This window comes from Euprymna scolopes, chromosome 14 (genome assembly GCF_053919585.1).
Source record: "Euprymna scolopes isolate OS-2025 chromosome 14, ASM5391958v1, whole genome shotgun sequence".
Taxonomy (NCBI): Eukaryota; Metazoa; Mollusca; class Cephalopoda; order Sepiida; family Sepiolidae; genus Euprymna; species Euprymna scolopes.
In genome coordinates, this window is record NC_136495.1 from 56,269,583 (window position 1) to 56,276,992 (window position 7,410).

General features: G+C 32.7%; 1 non-coding gene across 1 annotated transcript; it reads left to right on the top strand.

Moving 5' to 3' along the window:
- Positions 1 to 1,603: 1,603 nt before the first annotated feature.
- Positions 1,604 to 1,726, top strand: LOC145293578 (U5 spliceosomal RNA). Its single transcript, XR_013869740.1, has one exon. It is a non-coding gene; the product is annotated as a U5 spliceosomal RNA (small nuclear RNA).
- The last annotated feature ends 5,684 nt before the right edge of the window (positions 1,727 to 7,410 follow it).

Here is a 7,410-nt window from a genome sequence, read left to right on the forward strand (position 1 = left end):
ATTTAAAACAGGTCAAGACACTAGATATCTACGCTAAAAAGCAAACACAAAGGAACGGGTCAACCGGAGGTCAAATGGGCCTTTGTCCTGTAAGTGCCTGCTGATTGGCTGATTAGGAAGGGTGCGGTGGATACTAGAAAGCTTATTGGCTAACAAAAAGCTCAATAGAAGGTGCGGATATAAAAACGCGAGATAACCACAAAATTCTCGCATAAGCCTGAAGAATCCTAAAATGGATGAAACGCGGAATATTCAGTGTAGCTTAATCTCCGTATATATTTTATAACTTAATATATATATATATATATATATATATATATATATATATATATATATATATATATATATATATATATATATATAAGAGACAAACAAACTATTGAGTTTTACGAGCATCTTTTCCCCACTCCGTGAAAGAATTTTTACGTTGTAAAAACACATCGCTACATACAAACATATAAAATCGTAACAAATATAATCTTATATATATATATATATATATATATATATATATATATATATATATATATATATATATAAAAGAGAATGTGTCTGTGTGTCTGTGTGTCTGTCTGTTTATCTGTCTGTCTGTGTGTCTGTGTCTGTGTGTGTACATTTCCCTACGCAATAACTCTATCAATTTTAAGTCTACAGACTCGAAATTTGATCTACAGGGTACAAAGATTTGGGAAAATCGACGTGATCAGTTTTCAGCCAGAAATTTGGCGACTAACGGGTCAAAGTTCAACAATTTGACCTTTGAGAACTCTACCAAACTCCTCCGACAATTTTGAACCTAAACACTTTGAATTTTAGATATAGGTTTCTTGGACATTGATCTAACTTTATAACTTGATTTGAGCCCAAAACAATAAATGTTAAGGGGTCATAATAGGGGTCAAAGTTAAAAAAAAAATTACCACTTTTTTTTTGCCCAACACACACCTCCAAATACCCGGGCAACGCCGGGCACCCATGCTAGTATATATATATATATATATATATATATATATATATATATATATATATATGTATATATCAGATTATATTTGTTTTACATATATATATAGAGAGAGAGAGAGAAAAAAAAAAGAGAGAGAGACAGACAGACAGACAGACAGACAGACAGACTGACAGACAGACAGACATGCTAACTGATCAAACAATTGTAATAATATACCTTCTATGACCATACTTCTTCTCTGAAAGTTGAGGACAGACCCATGTTTGTCAAAATGACGCCCAGGCAAACCTCAGTTGCTATGACAACTGGTCGGAATCACGTGGGAGTCACATCACCACCAAATTGACAAATCGTGTTTTACTGACAATCCATATCTTTTTCGAATTAGAAGTAAAGGTCATTGTATTAACTAGCGGCGTGAAAGTGAAAAAATTTATTTATTTTAATCCTCATAAGGCATTTCTCAAAATTTCCTCAACTACCTAACTTCTAATATAAACAGAACTTGTGTAGATGAGGAAGGAAAAAAATATATGTAAAAAATAATTATTTATTGTGACAAAAGGAAAATGTAAGCCAAGCGGTTATTGTATGAAAAGCTATAATAAGTAAGCGAGTTCATCTTAAAAGAAAAAATATGTTCTCTGGTTTCCGGTAAATGTCAGCGGATAAATCTTTCGCCTTTTACTAAAGATTTCCGTGGCCGGAAACAATTCAATGAGTTTATGGACTTATTTTTGAAACCCTACTTTTTTGTAGGGTAATAATTAAAATTAATATCAGACTTTTGCTTTCAAAGTTTTCTTTGTGTTTCTGTTGAGATTTAAAAGAAATCTTGGGGCATTATTTCACTGTTAGACTCTTCCACAAATTAAATACCTTATTCACTTTGTGAGCTGATTTTGTTTATTTTGTTTCAGTTAATTTCTGTTCCGTATTATATTCTAATGATGCTAAGTCAATTTTGAAGCAATTTTAGAACATTCGTTTGTTTCAGATATTTAAAAAAAATTTCTCGGCCGATATTATGTTCATTTCAATCCTATATATTGATTGTAATTATAAATGTAACTGTATGCGTCACAACCAAATATCTAAATATGTTTTCTGACAAAATAGTTCGATTTTTACTTCTGTATAAGAATCATAATGAATAATATTACTATATAATGATAGTATGTCTACTTATATATAAATGGCCTTTTGTCTGTGCGTGAAAGAGAGAGAGAGAGAGAGAGAGAGAGAGAGAGTTCCCTATGGACTCCAAAACGACTGAGCTTCTTTTTGTTTTTCGGAATTTCACACAAATGTACTTTATGTGTCTGGGAGTGTTTTTAGATATGTTTTGTATCGAAATGCCCCCGATTCCGACCAAAGTTAACACTCTAATACAGCCCAACATCACAAGTGCATTTTAGGAGTTTTATCATTGCATAAGTAGAAGGGCCCAGCGCATAAAATCAACAGCATATAGTTTGATAAGACAGGGGTGCTTTGGGAATGAATGTTTCTGCTTGGGGCACAATTAAACCATGATATTGAACTTTTGCATTTTAAACTTTAATTCAAGCTATTATATAAAAATAATTTCATAAAATCAACCATAGTTTCGCTACAGTGCAATGTAGGCTACAATGTATTGTAGACTAGTCATTGCAGGGAGGCATGAGAAGCTTTCTTCCCGGTACACTATAGTGGGTCCTCGACTAGAACAGACAATCAATCGATTTGGTTTAAAAAAAAAAAGGTCAATTTCACTGATTTCGATGACAATAAAAGTATTGACTTGTAGAATATTTGTCGTGCTTAAGTCAATCCCCGCATTTTATTTTGGTTTTTAATACACATATGTAATCAAAAATCTTTCCTTATAATTTACTTTTGGCTTAAATCGTCTGACGACATGGATTGGCTAATTTGTTATCTCGTCGATAGAAACAACTTGTAATGATTTAAGTAAATACACCCAACGTTGAAATGATAAAAATATATTTAGATCTACTAACGTATGGAACACTCTTTGTTCCCTGTATTTTTTTCCACCGAATATACCCATTAATATATATATATATATATATATATATATATATATATATATATGTTAAGTTATACAGAAATTTCCACGTTACATCCTCATAAGTATCAGTCTAATAATTTTCTTGCGAGGATGAAACGCAGAAAAGTTTCTGTAGCTTAATTACCATGTACATTTTCATAACTTACTACTAAGCTCTATTCAAGGATTGAGCACTTTTGAAGTAAATACTGAAAATTGATGCATTAAATATTATATTTCCTCATAATATATTTTATACATAAACTAATAAAAATTCAGAAACGTAATTAACTAATACTACTAATAATAATAACAACAATAATAATAACAACAATAATAATAATAATAATAATAATAATAATAATAATAATAATAGCTAGAGAGTTAAAAGGGATTTGGATGATGAAGAAAATCAAAATAGTACCGATAATAGTAGGAGCACTAGGAACAATTCCGAAAAACTTCGAAAAAAGGATGTCAGAAATTGGAATCAGAGGAATAACTGCAAAAGTACAACGACTAACGTTAATGAAAACAACTGAAATATTAAGGAAAACCCTTGTATGGGGAGAATACTACACGAAGACAATAAAACGAATAATCGTTACAGGGAATGAAGAACACCGAAGCTGCATATCTACAAGTTCTACACCCCCATCATGCATCCCTCCATTGTTTCATCACCGTTCCCCCAATAAAAAAGTCATACCAAAAAACCGAGAAGGTCGAAGAAGGACTGAAAGACCGAGGAGAGAGCATTAGCAAGATCTCGCTGGACAAGCGCAAAGAGAACTGGGACTTTGGGGAGGCTGAGTGCCACTCAAATTCCAATATAAACCAGCGAGAAATCAATGGTAAGAGTCTGTTGCGATGATGCAAGTTCATTTTCAAATGCTATCGAAGGAGGTGGGGAGAGCTGGACGTATGGGGAGACTTGTGGTCACTCAGCTTCCAGAGAACACCACAGGTTTCCAATTAGATCGTTTGTTGACTTGTGTGAAAGCTCCATGTGAGCCAATAATAATAATAATAATAATAATAATAATAATAATAATAATAATAGTAATAATGATAATAATAATATTTTATTATGAATGATAATATTAATAATCATATGAATAATACTATTAATAATAATAATAATAATAAGAAGAAGAAGAAGAAGAAGAAGAAGAAAGAAGGAGAAGAAGAAAAAGAAGAAGAAGAAAGAAGAAGAAGAAGAAGAAGAAGAAGAAGAAGAAGAAGAAGAAGCTTCAAACCAAAGATCAAGGGGTTTCCTCAGGATGTTGGTGGTACCTGTTCTTCAGATGCTGCACTTCTATTTCTTGTTCTCTGTCAGTGGAGGAACAGCCCTTCACGACTTGGACAGTTTTTTAAATTTTTGTACCTTTGCTCCACGTTCAAAAACAACCCTGGTGTCTAACTCTGTCCCGTGAGGAGGCATTGTAAATAGCTACAATAGCAGAGGTCGTAAGGCCGCCTAAAACATCGGGGATTCGTAGTTTTCTTTTTTCAATTGTCCTTCCAGACGACTTGATACTACTCCTAGCGTACCAACCACGACCGGGATTATTTGTGTTTTAACCCCGTGTATACGCCTTATCTCCAAGGACAATGGAGCATAATTGCTCCACTTCTCGTTCTCCTTCTCTCTCACATTTCTCTCCCAGGGTACTGAGAAGTCTACAATCGATCAGTTTTTTGAGACCTTGTCAATAATAATAATAATAATAATAATAATAATAATAATAATAATAATAATAATGATTCACTTAATTAAATGCTTTTAGGCTTCTGCCCTCAGGTATACGCACAGACCCAAATCTTTTTATTCTATGCTGAATCGTACAAAATTACGATTCAAGCTCCTACGACGGTTATATCATTCCGTATCTGTCTTTCTATGCACCGAGAAAATGGAATACAATAAACTGCTGATACAATCAAATACAATGATTAAAAAGTCCTTTCAAAAACCAATAAAAAGACATAAAAGCGAAAACTGACAACCATTTTTTTTTTTAACTAAGACGAGGCAAAAAAATGTAATTGTTAAAAACAAATAAATAAAAATACAAACAATGATGACTATAAAGAAAACATCTTGAAAAGCCAAAAGAAAATCGTTTGTATGACAATGTAATGTTTGGCGACGTGGGTGAGGACACATTTCTCAAGGAGTCAAATCTTAATCTATTTCTCAATTAAGCTGAATCCTTATCTTATTTTTATTCCCCTTCATTTTTTCATCCCCCAAACTCCAAGAAATATACTTTACATAGCAGCCACCATTTTTATTCTAATGCCCCACCCCTCGTTTAGTACCTCGAAGGCATTGATTGACTCCCTCTCACCTTATCTAAACAATCGATGACGCTGGTAGCGAGCGCCGTTTTATTGGATTTGGGGGAGATTTGCGACACAGCGAACTGTGTCGAAAATGAAAATGGCGCCAATTAATTTTGACGTACTTAGAGTAAGTAGAACATTCCGAAGAAATTAAACGAAACAAAAGGTGCGTTATTATAAAACGCAGTGCAATTCTATCAATCCGAGAATATCTATGTATTTAATAGACGCGCACACACCACTCGTTATACCCACACATACACACATGCACATATATATTCGTATATATTCATATATATATATATATATATATATATATATTCAAAAGAATCATTATTATTTAATTATAACATATATTCATATATATATATATATATATATATATATATTCAAAAAATATTTATTATTTAATTATAGTATATATTCATATAAGCGAGATAAGACACTGATAGAATTCAGATGAAAAAATCATGTTAGATATTACTTGAAGTAATACTTTCAAGGTGATCCTAGCTAAAACGGAAAAGCTCAATATTTAAGAATAGAGCAATATATAAGTTTCGTGATTAAATTTTAAATTCTGAAAAAACAACATATAGAGACATATATTCGAATTAAGATTTTATTGCTTCACAAAAGGAATATATAGAAGGGGTTATTTTAATTTCCTTAATCCATGGATTTTAAACAATGGCTCATATCATCAGAGCAAATGAAATGCGGTTAGCAAAATGTGGATAATTATATAGAGAAAATTATAATTTTCTCCATATAATTATCCACAATCACTCCAAAAACTATTTTCAATAATTGTGCTGAAAAGCAAAATAGCGTCAATTCGCGGCTGAACATTTTGCTAACTGCATTTCACTTCTTCTGATGATATGTGCCATTGTTGAAAATCCATGGATTAAGGAAATTAAAATAACCCCTTCTATATATTCCTTTTGTCAATTCTTAAATCGAATATATGTCTCTATATGTTGTTTTTTCAGAATTTAAAATTTAACCACGCAACTTATATATATATATATATATATATATATATATATATATATATATATATATATATATATTCCAAAGAATAATTATTATTTAATTATAGTATATATTAATATATATATATACATATATACATGCATACATACAGTGTATTACAAAAGTGAGTACACATTTTTGCAGATATTTCAGTATATCTCTTCAACACTGACAAAATGACACTTTGACCCAATCAAAAGTAGTCTGCGTTCAGTTTATACAATAAAGTTCCTTTATTTACCCCTTAAAATAATCCAAAATATAACCATTAAAAGCTAAATCCCTGCCAACAAAAGTGAGTACACCCTTTAGGGAAAGTTGTCAATATATAACGTACACTATGTCAACTGTCAATATTTTGTGTGACCGTCTTCTTTATCCAGATCTGCCTTTACTCTCCTTGTATATCAGAGCTTAAAAAGTAGTCTCTGGAATGCTCCTCCACTCCTCCATGACGACGTCGCGAAGCTGGCAGATATTTGAGACCGCGCAACTCCACCTTCCGCTTGAGGATCCCCCAAATATGTTCTATTGGGTTCAAGTCTAGAGACATGCTTGGTCAGTCCATCAGCTTTACCATCAGTCTCTTCAGTAAAGCAGTGGTCAACTTGGAGATGTGTTTGGGGTCATTGTCATGCTGAAACACTGCCCCGCGACCCAGTTTCTGGAGGAAGGGATCATGCCTTGCTGCAGTATTTCACAGAACATGTTGGAGTTCATGTTTCCCTCGGTGAAAAATAACTTTACAACACAACTCATGCAGCCCCAGATGATAGCATTCCCACTATCATGCTTGACTGTAGGCATGACGCACTTATTTTTTTCTGCCACACATTGGATTCATCGGAATCAAACAAATTAATGTTAATCTCATCAGACAACAGTACGTGATTCCAATACTTGTATACGTTTTGTTCACATGTCTCCATCAAACTGTTTGCGGACTTTCTTGTGTATCTTCTTCAGAAGAGTCTTCCTCCTGAGGTGACAGCCATGCACATCA